The 16,016-nt window shown below is 35.3% G+C and overlaps 1 long non-coding RNA gene across 1 annotated transcript; it reads left to right on the top strand.

Moving 5' to 3' along the window:
* Positions 1 to 956: 956 nt before the first annotated feature.
* On the top strand, positions 957 to 2,720 carry LOC141678203 (uncharacterized). The gene is made up of 2 exons (XR_012557642.1): positions 957 to 2,167; positions 2,476 to 2,720. It is a non-coding gene; the product is annotated as an uncharacterized LOC141678203 (long non-coding RNA).
* Positions 2,721 to 16,016: the final 13,296 nt, after the last annotated feature.

The following is a 16,016-nucleotide window of genomic DNA, read 5'->3' as shown; positions in this document are numbered from 1 at the left end:
AAGGATAAACATATATCCTTGAGAGCTGCTATGTTACATAATAGATGTATCAATATGCGATACATAAAGTATAAACCTAATATGTGCTTATATACTGCACAGCTGCACAACCAATAAGGAATCCTATTTTATTACAATAAGGAATCCTAAAACATATCCATGTATTGATTGCTACAAGAAGTAAAGTCCTATTCTGATATGAATTCTGCAAATTCTTTCCTTCTTCAATATCTCCTCACTTTAAGCTGAAGTGACCAAATACTGATGTCAATTATTGATCAGCAAATGCTGATAACAAATGGTGATGACATCACTTTCTGCTAAACTCTAATATCAAATACTGATCATAAATTCTGATAGTTTGTATGTTGATATCATCAATTTCTTCTAACATATGACCTGGCGCCCTTTCAACTCTCACCAAACAACTACGAATTAGTTTTAGATTTATACATTCTTTAAATGGATTTAAAGTTATTCTCTTCAATGAGGGAACTGCCTAACACTTCAATGTGTAGGTGCCACATCAAGAAATCAGTCAAAATTCTCTTTTCCACATAACTTGAGGGCGCGCCTTCACCATCCATGGCATAGAGGGCGCGTCCTTGAGGTCTAGGCCTCTCCTGTTTGTATCATTCTAAGGGCATCCCTTAAGGTTTCAAGGTATCTTTGATCCATACATCATGGAGGGCGTGCCCTTAATTTTCTGGGAAAGTGGGCTCGCCCTATCTTTCCTAGATCCTGACATTAATGCTTCAGTTTCATTTAATTGACCCGTTTTCCACCCGGATAATGCTTAAACCGAATCTTGGGCATAACATCAAGTACCGCACACTTAACAGGGGTTATTCGTCTATTTGCTACTCAGGGGAGCCTGTTACTAATATACAATCCAACATGATTCAAAAGAAGACAATGGGGCCATTTACATTACAACATCAACTCGTATACAAACAAGAGAGCAGCAATGTGTGCTGTATGCTGGGGGAAAGTAAGAAGCATCTAAAGGTCTAGTTGGCTAGAGTACAACTGGCATATTCAGTTAGAGAATGATATATATATATATATATATATATATATATATATATATATTAGAGATAGAGAAATGACAGAGGTGGGTAGGTTTTTTGTAATGTAACAGAATATAAATCTAGTTTTTCACAATAGTCTTCCGTCTTCTTCTTTAATTCCTCTCTGCAACTATACAAATTGTCATGGTATCAGAGCAAGAGCTCAATCTTTCCGCATCAATTATGTTCATTTTCTGATTGAACACAATCTCGTTATCTTTCTCTACAATTTTTTTTTGTGTTTTACATTTTTTTTATTGTTCATCGTCTTCAACATACTGTGTTTCTCGAGCTTCATCCGTGCAACAATGGTGTTTCAAGCTACATATTCAAGTGTAGTCAGTGGATCTACTTCTTCATCATCTGTCATTGATATTAATCATCCGTATTATCTCTCATCATCTGATAATCCTGGAATGAGTCTTACAATAATTGTGTTGAATGAGAATAACTATTCACAGTGGAGTCGGTCGTTGGAGATTGCTCTCGCATCGAAGATGAAACTTGGATTTGCCACTGGATCTCATCCTAAACCTGCTGCTACATCACAGTTACTTTCTCAATGGAGTCGTTATAATCATATGGCAATTTCTTGGTTGCTTAACTTTGTTATGCTAATATTCGTAATAGCATTGTCTATATGGATTCTTCACATTAATTTGGACAGAGTTATCTATTCGATATGCGCAGAGAAATTTTTCTAAATTGTTCAATTTGCGTAACCTTGTAAAAGATACACGATTCTAGTGTTGTTTGTGAGTTTTGCCAAATGTCTGGACATACTGAGAATAGATGTTTCTATGTTGTTGGATATCCATCCTGGCACCGTTTATTCGGTAAGCCTAAACCAAAACCAAGAGGTTCAACTGGAAATTCTAGACCTACGGCAGCAGAGGTAGCAGTTCATTCCAGTGAGAATGCTCCTCAGTATGTGACTAATAATTTTACAGAGACTGCAGGTGTGGATTCTCTAGGTTTATCCGAGAATCAGCTCAAGCATTTACTTTAGATGTTGAATAACAACATGAAATCAACTGGCACTTCTCAGAATGTTATTTCTTTTACCTGGCCAACTGCCAAATCTGTCCACCTTGCAGGTACTCTTAGTTCTGTGTCATCTAGTAATATTTAGTCAAATTGGATAGTTGATTCCGGTGCCACTGATCATATTACCTCTCAGTTACATGTACTCCTAGATCATGTTCCTTGCCATGCCTTCTTACATCTGCCTAATAGTCATTCAGTTACAGTAACTCATGTTGAAACTGTAAAATTTGCATCTGGTCTTACACTTCATCATGTGTTATGTGTGCCTGGTCTTACACACAACTTATTTTCCAATTCTAAATTACTCAAGGACGCTAATTTTACTGTGTGTTTTTCTGCTTTTTCTTGTTATCTCCAGGACCCTATCTCGAAGAGGACACTTGAGATTGGTAATCTTACGGATGGCTTGTATATGTTCAATTCATCTCCGCCTTCTTCTTTGTCTAGTCCTAGTAACACATTCTCAGGTTTTTGGTGTAATCAAATTAGTGTTGTTGATTCTGATATTTGGCATGCGAGGTTGGGGCATGTTCCCTCCTCTGTATTGCAAAAATTGTGTAAAATATAACACTGATTTTCTTGACTGTGATTCGTGTTCCTTTTGCTGATAGTACTACTTGTTCTACTTAATTGTTTGATTTAGGCCGTATTCTAAGAAAACTAATGATAATTGTAACCAGTTTTTAACAATTCTTGAAGATAAATCCAGGACCACATGGGTATTTCTTTTGCCTGATAAGTCCGAAGTCTCCTCCATTTTGATTGATTTATTGTCCTATATCAAGACTCAATTCCATAAAACAGTTAAGACAATTAGGACTGATCATGGTACTGAAGTTGTCAATAAAGTTTTGTCTTCCGTCTTGGCAACTTTGGAATTTGTCCATCAAACAAGTTGCGTCTATAATGTAATAACCCCAAATTTTGTAACTTTTTGAAATCCTAATTAATAGTAATTTTTGCTGATTGTAAAATATTATCAGACGACCATATATAGAAGTTCTATTATGAAAATTCTGAGTTCATATCAGTATTCCGTAATGAATATGAGTGTAGCTAAAGGTCGCCAGATTTCGAAAATGAGCACTTTGTTTTTTTCTCGAAAATCCACCAGACACTAAAGGAATTAAGTTTAAAGCATTAAGATTAAATGATTTAAATCCAAGGATTATAAAAGGAGATCATTAAAGGAATAAAAGATATTAAAAAGAGCTCAGGGAAATCCTAAGTATAAGAGCACAAATATGTTCCCTTAAACGATCAACGAGAATGAGAGTTAAACGAACCATAAAACAAATAAGTGATCAAGGAACAAGCTTATGCAAGTAACAAAGGAGATTAACCAAGCAATTAGCAATAAGCAAGAGGATTAAAGCAAGGAAATATCACCACACCATAAGATTTGGACATGTGGCGTGGAGGTGATTTCATCAAGATGATGCAGTCACTTTATTAATGTGAAATCAAGATATTAACCAAAGTAAACGTCTTGAATTAATCCCCACCAAAGCATTTCACTCCCATTTACCAAGGCAAGAAAGCAAGAAAACCACCTTCTTCCCCATTCCTCCAAGAAGCTCTCGACTTCTTTTCTTAAGAAGAAGAAGTCCAAGCTCCATTCCTTATTAATTATCAACATAATTATCTGGGCTTCTTGATGGTTAAATATAGATACCCTAAGAGTTTGAGCTTCCAATTCCATGTCTAACTAGTTCATACAATTCATCAAAGATGATGATGAATAGTATCTTACTTGAGTTTTCTTGATTTTTCATGAAATATTAAGGTGTATAAGAAAGGATCAAGGTTCTCTTAGGCATTTCAAGGCTCTTCTATTGTATTAAAAAGCTCCAAGAAGGTATAACGAAGTTCCCCCTTTGATATAAGTTAAAAGCTTGTATGTTTTTAGAATTTAAATGAATGATTTTGTGGTTGTTAGTGGATGAGAGGATTAAACATGTTTAGTTTGTGTATGCTAAGTTATTGTTGATTGATTGTTGGAGCCATAATTAGTACTTGTTGGATTTGAAGTTTTTGAGCATATTTTGACTTAGTTTAGTTGTAAAAGTTGAGATCTTGAGTTGTGGTTTGATTGGTAATGAATTAATGTTGTATTGTTGTGAAATTGGTTGTTTAAAGTTTTGGAAATCGTTAGTTATAACCGTCGTAATACCCGATTTTCCAAATTACTGTTTTTGTGTGTAATTTTTGGGATCAAAACCTCCACTTTTAAACCTTACCACTGTCATGATTAGCTAGATTATGTTTTAAGATTTTTTGTGGTATATAGGTCATGTTAATCGGATATAAGGTTTAGGAGAAACGGTCATTTAAAGTGTGTTTCGCAAAACTACCCCGACATTAAGAGTAACTTAGAAACTGTTTTTTAATGCCCTTAAAGGACTTGTCGGATCATGAAACTTTTATGTAAAGTGTCTAAGGAAGTTAGTAAGGCACTCGCGAAGGTTTCGCGTTAAAAAGTTTAAGTGTCAATTTTATAAAATTATTGGGGCCGAGGGTGCGCAAGCAAGAAATGTAATTTAACAACTTGTAAACGAGTGTTAGTGTATATGAGAGTAAAGCTTAGTTTCATAAGCGATTAAGGACTAATCCCGAGTTATGATATTGTTTATAGGTTATCGGACCAATCCTAGACCCACTACCACCCTCGGACATTCAGGCAAGTCTTCGAACCCTATTACTGTTGTTGTGGTGATTACATGCTATATCTTGAGATATCAGTTCTTTTGTGATAAGTTTGCAAGTTTATTCATAATGTTATATGCACTGTTAACACTTAAGAGTGTCATGAAATATATAAAAAATGGGGAATTCATATTTTCCGACCAGGTAATGATTGTACAAGGGAAATAAGTCAGTAAAATAGATAAAACCCAATATAAAAAGTTTTTCAAAATGTTCCAAGCATTATGCCACCACGAGGAATAAGATTTAGGGTGAACCCTGAGTGTGGTAATCAGGGAAGTCACAATCAAGATAGAAGGAAACCATAATATAATAAAGTGGAAAATAAGGATTATAACATATAGGACGACCCCGATTATGGGGAGAAGGATGAAACCTTTCATGCTGAGGAAATAGAAGTCACTTAAGCCCTCAGAGTTCCAAGGACAGCTGACCCAATCAATGAAATAGCCTGGCTAAAGGGAACAGAGGAATCATTGGAGATTCTAAATGTTTGATGAGGTGCAAAAGACTATTTTTGCCACCTGCCTTCCGAAGGGAGAGGCCAACCACTGGTGGGGGGCCAAGAAAGATATAGAGACAGATGTTATAATAAATTGGTTAAGGTTCAGTCAATTGTTTCGGGGAAAGTACTTCCCAAGGAATATGGAAAAATGGAGATAGTGTAGAAGTTTTAGAGCCAGAACCAAGGCGAACGAGTATGATGAATTATGAATCTAAGTTGTGAATGTCGTCAAGGTTCATTTTAAAGGACATAAATCCAGAATGACGGGATGTTTGAAATCAATGATTATGCTATATTGGTTTATGAAATGACTGTAATAGTAATGAAAACAAAAAGGATGAAAGGGAAAGGAATCTAAAGGAAATAGAGTTTGAGGAACGATAAGGGAGTTAGGTATATGGAAATACTAAGAAACCCAAGCAATAAAAATAAGAGAGGTATGTAATTATTAGGGTGAGGGTGATTGACATGAGGTAAGGTTGAGATTTGAATGCCTAAGCGATACATATATTTAATCCCCTTTAAGTTGGGAGAATTCGATAAAACCTTGAGATAGACCAATGGATTAATAATGAGACACGGATGGACTGGGGAAACAAGAAGACAAGAATTTAGATTATTGAATAAAGGAAGTTGATCTTCAAGGATGTGAGGTTTATTTAACACATGTGCCTTGATGCCCAAAGGGGGGACGCCAGTTATAAAAGATATCCCGATATTGAGGTGACTATTGAGATAAACAACAAAAGTAAGCGAGGAATTAGTAAGAAGAATTTCACGTTGAACATGACCAATATCTTCCGAAACATCCTTGCTACCATTACCAAATCAGGAAAAAAAAGCAGTTGGCCGTTGTTACCTTTTGGAGGCTATATAGATTGACCTCGGTTTGAAAAAGGATGATACCGTGAAAATTAGGTATAGACTATCAAGATGGGAATAATTTAATAAGATGCCCTTATCAGGGATAGATGACTTGATATACCCATGAAAGAATGTAAGTACCTTTTAAAAATGGAATTAAGGATAAAGCATCGATAACTTGAGATGAACCCTGGGGGAATGCATAAAGGGTAGCATTTCACCCTTAATAGGGACATTATGAGTTTGGACATTATGAATTGGAGGGATTAAGGTAGCAACAACCTTTAAAGATAAGTGGATAAAGTTTTCAGGACTGTATAGACACAATGGTTATAGTATTAGTAAATGATATCTTGATATGCCCTGTACCTAGGAAATACAGGAGGAACGATAAAAGGATAACCTTGGAGGTTTTACAAGAAGAAATGTAATATCTAAGTGTTTAAAATAGAAATGTTGATAAAGGAAATACGACATAATAATAATTCCAGGTGGGGCACGTGTTAAACTATGAGAAAGTATGGATCGAATCAGTAAAGGTCGAAATTGTTAAAGCAGGAAGGACCCAAGACAAGAGACGTCTTAAGTACGATCGAGAGTCATCTGTGATAATGTTCATATTTAAAGACTAAGGCAATAACTTATGGAAAAATGGTAATATTGTTTTTTCTTCTTCTCACCAGAGCTTAAGGAAAACATATGCACATAAGCGGTAATTAGAAATGAGATAGAAAATTTAGTTGAAATTGGTTCAAAAGACATTGATTATAAGGATCCATTATTCTCGGGAAAGGCCAATGAGGTGGCTGACACTTTAAGTATACGAGAGTAATTATAAACGCTCATGCCAAAGGAATGCAGTAATGCTGAGTGAAACCATGAAGGTTATATTATGGTGTGGAAGATTTACATTCCTTCCGATGACTGTGGGATACCCAACTGTAGTAGTAGTTTGGTAAATATTTAATTCCCGTTATCGCTGTGAGCAGGCTACCTATCTTAGAAGGTCCTATCTTGAGATAAGCCAGGACTATGTTACAAAAAGGACTAAATGAACCTTTGAGTTTCAAGTATCCAATTGAAGACATATGATTAATAATGGTATTAACCTGCTATCATTGCTTATATTGAAGCTCTTCTTTAATTTTATCTGCTCCATGTTGTATCGATGTCAAGTTCGGAAAATGTTTTACATAGATCACGAATGGTAATTATGTTTCCTCCTTAAAAGATTTTGATACGACAAATATGAATTCCGTATGATTAGTAATTAAGATCTCGAGGAAAGCAAATGACTGCAGCAGATCGGTGATGGAATACAGTAATGTAGCAATGATTCTGTGAATAAGGAGATGATAACAACGGTGAGAGGTATATTGTAATGGATATTGAGATATGATTACTGATAATCGGGTCATGAAGATGTATAAGTTATCGTTCATAGACTAACTAAGTCAATTATTTACCTATTGAATATTTATTCCTTCTTATCGACAAAGAGTAGTATTACTATATGAAAGAAATTATGGTGCAACGTAGGATTCTAGTATCGACAACGTCGAGTATGAAATCCATGATTCAGTTTTAGACATTGAGGGAGTTTCAAAGGTAATTGTTAATAAGATTGAGCAAGAGCATGAATCCATAGAGTGGTGGACGGAGTAGCAAAAATATATTGAAGCTCTTCTTTAATTTTATCTGCTCCATGTTGTATCGATGTCAAGTTCGGAAAATGTTTTACATAGATCACGAATGGTAATTATGTTTCCTCGAGATCTTAATTACTAATCATACGGAATTCATATTTGTCGTATCAAAATTAGATCGGTGATGGAATACAGTAATGTAGCAATGATTCTGTGAATAAGGAGATGATAACAATGGTGAGAGGTATATTGTAATGGATATTGAGATATGATTACTGATAATCGGGTCATGAAGATGTATAAGTTATTGTTCATAGACTAACTAAGTCAATTATTTACCTATTGAATATTTATTCCTTCTTATCGATAAAGAGTAGTATTACTATACGAAAGAAATTGTGGTGCAACGTAGGATTCTAGTATCGACAACGTCGAGTATGAAATCCATGATTCAGTTTTAGACATTGAGGGAGTTTCAAAGGTAATTGTTAATAAGATTGAGCAAGAGCATGAATCCATAGAGTGGTGGACGGAGTAGCAGAAATATATTGAAGCTCTTCTTCAATTTTATCTGCTCCATGTTGTATTGATGTCAAGTTCGGAAAATGTTTTACATAGATCACGAATGGTAATTATGTTTACTCGAGATCTTAATTACTAATCATACGGAATTCATATTTGTCGTATCAAAATCAGATCGGTGATGGAATACAGTAATGTAGCAATGATTCTGTGAATAAGGAGATGATAACAACGGTGAGAGGTATATTGTAATGGATATTGAGATATGATTACTGATAATCGGGTCATGAAGATGTATAAGTTATTGTTCATAGACTAACTAAGTCAATTATTTACCTATTGAATATTTATTCCTTCTTATCGACAAAGAGTAGTATTACTATACGAAAGAAATTGTGGTACAACGTAGGATTCTAGTATCGACAACGTCGAGTATGAAATCCATGATTCAGTTTTAGACATTGAGGGAGTTTCAAAGGTAATTGTTAATAAGATTGAGCAAGAGCATGAATCCATAGAGTGGTGGATGGAGTAGCAGAAATATTCAGACACGTGAGAATACGATGCAGTAATACTTGATATTGACATATATATTTCATTCTTCATTGCTAAACCTCTATAGTTCAGAGGTAGATTCCAAGCCAGATATTTTGTGACCATATATCTTTTTATAATTCTTTTCAATTCTTCCTTTTTCATCTTCTAATAAACTAAGAAGAACAACCCTTCCAGAAGGAGGGGGTATTGACAAATGACTATCTATCTTTGTGATAAAAGCCTAGTAGGGTACCACATGTTGTTTAATTGCTTGTCAAGTACTAAAGGCTAGCCCCTTCTGTACTAACTATGCATTGTAACAAGTGTTCATTGATAATAGTGATCTCTCAATAAATTCTTGTACTTCTATATATTTGATCAAGCTTTCAAGGATAGAAGCGGCTAGGAAAGGATTAATATAAGTGCGGTTGTCTCCAAAATTGAAACGTGTTTGTGATACTAAGGTCGACACAATTATTAAAAGGTTATAGAACGCTAAAGAGCAAAAGTATAGCCAGAATAGTACTATGTACAGGAAACAATAACGATTACGGACTGGAAAAGGGAGGATATTGAGAAGCAGAAGCTATAGCACTAAAAGATATGTCGAGAGTCTGAGCATCCTTTAGAGGAAGTCGGAATAATCACGTATCACTGATCGAGTTCGCTTACAACAATAAATTTTATGTCAGTATTGGAATGCCGCCTCACGAGGCCCTTTATAGAAGAAGATGTTGATCTCCCTTGTATTGTGATGCAGTTGGAGAGCGCAAGATGCTTGGACCCGAAGTGGTCCAACGAACCAAGGATATAGTGGATCTAATCCGAGGACGGTTGGTAGCGACCCGAGGTCGATGGAAGAATTACGCCAATTTGGCCCGGAAGGACAAAGAGTATGAAGTAGGGGACCTAGTATTGTTAAAAGTAACCACATTTGTTTTTTATCTGATTTCATGATGGAATCCTTTTAAGGAGGGGAGACTATAATAACCCCAACTTTTGTAACTTTTTGAAACCCTGATGAATAGTAACTTTTGTTGATTTTGTTGATTGGAAAATATTATCAGACGACTATATATAGAAGTCCTGTTATGAAAATTCTGAGTTCATATTAGTATTCCGTAATGAATATGAGTGTATGTAAAGGTCGTCAGATTTCGAAAATGAGCACTTTGATTTTCCCCAAAAATCCACCAAATACTGAAGGAATTAAGTATAAAGCGTAAAGATTAAAGGATTTAAATCCAAGGATTATAAAAGAGGATCATTAAAGGAATAAAAGATATTAAGAAGGGCTCAGGGAAACTGTAACACCCCCAGATCCGGGGTCGGGGATCCGGGTCGTCACGAGTTCCATTTCCCTTAATAACACCCAATCTTAATAATTACTCAACTACTCTGTACTGTGACCCCACAATAAACACACACACCACACGTTATAGTCTCAGAGATGAACATCCAAAAATAACCACAAGTCATTTTATTCCACAATTATCTGCCAATACACCTTAAAAGGTTTTCTGAATAAATTTACATTTCTTTGCCATTATTACAATTCATAAATATAAATAAATCTGGTCCATCAAAAGTTGAAAGCCTAGCCTATTGGTAGTTCCTACCTCAGTTACGGCGGCATCAATGCTTCTAGAAAACTGCGGAACGTCTCCTAATCGCTTGTGAATCGGGAGCTTGGTTCTGTTCATCTTTTCTATCTGTTGTTGTGTGATGAAAGAAGAAAGCAAGGGTGAGCAGCAAGCCCACCAAAATAATATGTATAATGATTAATAGTATATGAGCCTACTCATAATACTCATGAAAGTCTTGGTCAAAAGAAATGAACCAAGTTGATATCTTAATGCGATGAAGTCGCAAAATATTCAGTATATATATATACATATATACTTTTCAAAATATGGGAAGTCCTCTTCCATGCATAATATACACAAAGTCCCAGTGTATAACTGTATATATAAAAAAATATCGTTGCAAGGTGATCTCATATATCTAACCTTGTCTCAACGTTTTTCCGAAAATCCTTGTCATTCATAAGACAATCATTAACTAGATATAAGTTTAAAAGATGAAGTTACAAGATACCCCAAAATACTTATATCTTTCCCAAATACTACTTGAACTACCCCCGTTGAAGTTATAATCAGTTTCAAATGTTCATCACATAGATGAGACTACAAGACATGATTTGAATAGATTCAATCTTTGAATATCATTATAAATAATGAAGTTACGAGATACTTCATTAAGACCCGATATATAAATATATTCATATATATCTCCCATACATTTCCTGAAAACCTCTGTCATATAAAGTATGAACAGAGTTGCAATATCCAATGAATTTGGAAGGAAAAGAATTTTGGCATAAACCAGATATCTTGCTGATCAGGCAAAGATACCAATAAGTAACCTTTTCTACTAGTAGATGGATGAATCCCCCACCGGTCATCACCCTGGCCACATAAGGACCTTGTGCTGGACCTCCACCCGGCCTCTTACACGTTGATGGACTGCCACCCAGCCACTTACACTTTGATAGACCGTACCCCGGCCTGTCGCTTATGCCGACTCAATTAGATGGGCTTACTTCCCGAACATTGGGCAAGTAATCAATTCATTTATCAAAACAGCAACCTTGTTGCGAATATAAAATACACCATAGAGCCGGATCCCTCAGGTTTTGAGCGAGTATTTAAATCCCCTTAAAAGGAAGATCTTAAATATAAAAATGAGTTTTGGGATCCGCTCTAACTTTTAAAAATCATTTTGAAGACTCGAAAACACTTTAAAGAGTGTTTGGAGTAAAACTGATTTAATGAAATAAATCTGTCCCGATATATTAGAAAATATCTGAATATTATTATTTAAATAATATTCCCACAAAGAATTATCTTTATAAAAATAATTGCAGTAGAAGTATTAAAACTTATACTTGAAACGAGTATTAAATAACCAAAGATACACTTATATGAAAGTATTATCTTTATTTGAATAATCGAAAATAAGTTTGATTATTAACACTTTATTCTCTAATGAAATAAAGAATATATTTCAGTAATAAGCGGAGTCATAATACCTCGAATGAATATTATAAATAATATTTATTAAATAAAATAAAGGAGTCATACATCCTCAAATGAATATCCAAGTAATATTCAATAATAATATAAACTGAGTCATAAGCCCTCGAATGAATATTCAAATAATATTCAAATAATAAAATAAACTGAGTCATAAGCCCTCGAATGAATATTCAAATAATATTCAAATAATAAAATAAACTGAGTCATAAGCCCTCGAATGAATATTCAAATAATATTCAAATAATAAAATAAACTGAGTCATAAGCCCTCGAATGAATATTCAAATAATATTCAAATAATAAAATAAAGGTATCGAATAAACCTTATTCGATCCATAGTTTTAAAAACTATATCCATATATATATATAAATAAATATATATATATATAATATACTCGGGAACATCGACTCCCGGTTTAGAAATATGTTCACCTTTTATCCCCTATACTAAGGGTATACGCAACTACTTGCTTATTTCTAGCATAGGTATTATGCAACTATAAGCATTGAAATCAACAGATAGATAACCAGATTACGAAACAATCATGCATATATACCATATCAGCATGCTCCAATATATCGCAAAATTTGCTAATAACAATCATGCACTTATCACAAGATAATGCATATACATATATTTACATCACAACAACAGTATAACGGGTAGAAAACTTGCCTGAGCGACTGGGGGTTACGAATGGCTCGGGACGAGTCTGGTAACCTATAAACAACAAGTAAGTTGGAATTAAACCAAAGTCACTTGTAAATCTATACTTTAACTAACTTAGACTCTAACGCTTGTTTTGCGCTTACTGATTCTCTTAAGTCACTCGAGTACCCTCGGCTCCACCATTTTTAATAATTTAACCTTTACGAGTTTTAAGGCGATTCCTTCGCGAGTGTCTTACCAACTGCCTAACACACTTACCATAAATTTTGCATACATTAATTAACCCTTTTTGGTCTTTAACCTATGTTTCAAAGGAAGGCGAGGGGAAAAGTTTCGTTCGTGAAACGCCGTTACTTGAAACGGTTGTTTCTCCTAAACCGTGCATCGGAATCGAACGAACTACATATCAAAATGAAGCTCGTAACATGAGCTATCTAAACATGGCAGTGGTCATAATCTAGCAGGGGGTTCTCGGGTCCTAATGTTATGCACAAAAACAGTCCAAAGAAAATCGGACGTTACGACGGCTATGTTTACGCGATTACCAATGTTTAAACTACTCCAATTAACCACCAACCAACTCATAACCATCAATACAACAAAACTTCACCTAAACCATACCACATCAGTCCATAATCTCCAAGGTTTTCAACTCAAACAACCACAATCAAGACCTATGAACTATAATCAAGCTTCAATTACCAAAACACTTCCAAATCAAACCAAACTACTAATAATCACAATCCATGCTTCTCATTTCACAACACCAACCATTAAACTTACTAACAAATAAAGTAAAGGCTAGGGTTTGAAGTTTATACCTTCCTTGGGAGGTGTTAAGTTGCTAGGAAGCCTTAGGGAGCCTCCTACAAGCTTGATCTTTCCAAAGAAATCAAGAACACAAAGTTAGGCTTTGAAGTTTCTAAAAGTCCGATTTAAAGAACTGTAAAAATGAGGGTCTTACCATGATTATTTGGACGAGACTTGTGAACAAGAGTTGTAGGCCATCTGAATACCTTTCCAATGAGCTATAGAACACAATATTTGAGTGAGAAATGAAGGAGATACAGCAGTTTTAGTGTTCTGGTTCTGTTTTGGCCGAGAGCATGAAGAACAATGCCTTGGTTTCTTTTTGATTTTGATGAAAAATGATTTGCTTGGCTTGGTTGGTTTGATTTTTGTGTTTTTTTTAGTAAATTACCTAGTTGCCCTTGATTTTGTGTGGTTAAAAAGCCACCACATCTCCTTCCTTCCCATGTCATGCTTGTGTCATCCTCATGATGTCATCCTCCCCTCCTTGTCCTCTTTCTATTGGTTGGATGACATCATCCCCACTAATCCCCTTGATTAACTTCCTAATCATTTGCCTAATGACCGCTGATCTGTTATACGGTTCGCTTAACTTTCGTTTTCGTTTATCGTTTGAGGGATCATACCCGGGATCTTATTACTTAGGTTCCCTTAACCTTTCTCAACATATTATATTCCTTTTATGATCCTCTCCTATAATCCTTTAATTTAAATCCTTTTTATCCTGTTACCTTTTTCTCAAATCTTTCCGTATCTAGTGTATTTCCGGGAAAAATCAAAGTGTTCGGATTTGGATTCTGACGATCTTTATATACACTTATATCCCATATAAAGTACTAATAAAATCTCAGAATATCCATATCAGAACCCCTACATAGTGTGGCATGAAAAGTTTTCTCATTCAGCAAAAACACTATTCATAAGGGTTTCAAAAATTTCCCAAAAATTGGGGTTATTACAGTCTCCCCTCCTTAAAAGGATTCCGTCCCGGAATCAGATAGAAAGTGAATAGGGATACTCTCTTAGCATTGCACTTTCTAACTCTCGAGTAAATTTTCCCACATTGTGGTTCTACCATCAAACTCTTACTAGTTTGATAACCCTTCTCCTAAGCACTCGTTCCTTTTTACTCTATACCCTTCCTGGTTGCTCCATATAGGTTACGTCTGGTTGCATGTCTATGCGCTCATATGCCCCTATTTGTCTGGCATCCGAATTACACTTCCTTAACATTGATACGTGGAACACGTTATGAACTTGCTACAGGTTCGGGGGTAGGGCTAGCTCCTATGCTAACTTCCCAAACGTCTTAATATATCCAAGGGTCCAACAAATTGTAGACTTAGCTTTCCTTTCTTTCCGAACCTCATCAATCCTTTTCAAGGGTTTCCAAGGGGATACCTATAACATTACTAGGCCCCCTATTTCATACTCTTTGTCCTTTTTTGAGTCAAATCAGCATACCTCTTATGTCCATCTTGGGTTACTACCAGCCGTCCTCTGATTAGATCTATTATATCCCTGGTCCTTTGGACTACTGCGGGTCCTAGCATCTTGCGCTCTACAACTTCATCCTAACATAAGGGAGATCGACATTATCTTCCCTCAAGGATCTCATAAGGTGACACCTCGATAATGACATATGATCTATTGTCGTGATATAACTAAATTCGCGTTAAGTGATCATTCCAAATTCTTTCAAGTCTATTGCACAGACTCTCATTATAGCGTTTAGCATTAGAGCTTTTGCTTCTCAATACCCATTCTTTTCTAGTTCGTAATCGCTACAACCTTCCGTTCCTAATATTATACTAGTTATACTTTTGCTCGTTAGCGTTCTATAACCTTTTAATGACCACGACAACCTTAGTATCACGAATGTGTTTCCATTCCGCATACTACCACTACTTTATTACTCCTTTTTCAGTTGTTTCTATTTTCCAAAATTTGATCAATCAAATAGAAGTAAAGGAATTTGTTGAGAGATCACTATGATCATGAACACTTGTTATATTGCATAGTTAGTACAGAAGGTGGCCAGCCTTTAGTACTTGACAAGCAATTAAATAATAGATGGTATCCTACTAGGCTTCTATCACACAGATAGATAGTCATTCGGCAATACCTCCCCTTCTGGAAGGGTTGTTCTTCTCAGATTACATGAAATGAAAAGAAGAGAAAAGAACGAATTGAAGAGAATTGTATATTCATAAAAAAAATTTATTGCCATAAAATATCTGGCTTGGAATCTACCTCTGAACTATAGAGGTTTGTCATAGAAGAACAAAACATATATGTATTTATATCAACATCAAGTATTATAGCATCGCATTTCACGTGCCTAAATATTTTCGCTATCCCGTCCATCATTCTATGGACCCATGCTCTTCCTCGAGCTTATACACAATCACCTTTGAAACTCCCTCGATATCGAAAATCGAATCTGGGATCTCATTCTAGACCTCTTCGTTACTAGAATCCATTTCTATACCGCAACCTTCTTCGTATGGGTAATACTACTCTTTATCGATAAGAAGGAATA

The sequence above is a fragment of the Apium graveolens genome, chromosome 8 (assembly GCF_009905375.1).
Source record: "Apium graveolens cultivar Ventura chromosome 8, ASM990537v1, whole genome shotgun sequence".
NCBI lineage: Eukaryota > Viridiplantae > Streptophyta > Magnoliopsida > Apiales > Apiaceae > Apium > Apium graveolens.
Note: the sequence above shows the minus strand (reverse complement) of the source record. Positions and strands in the feature narration are given on the sequence as shown.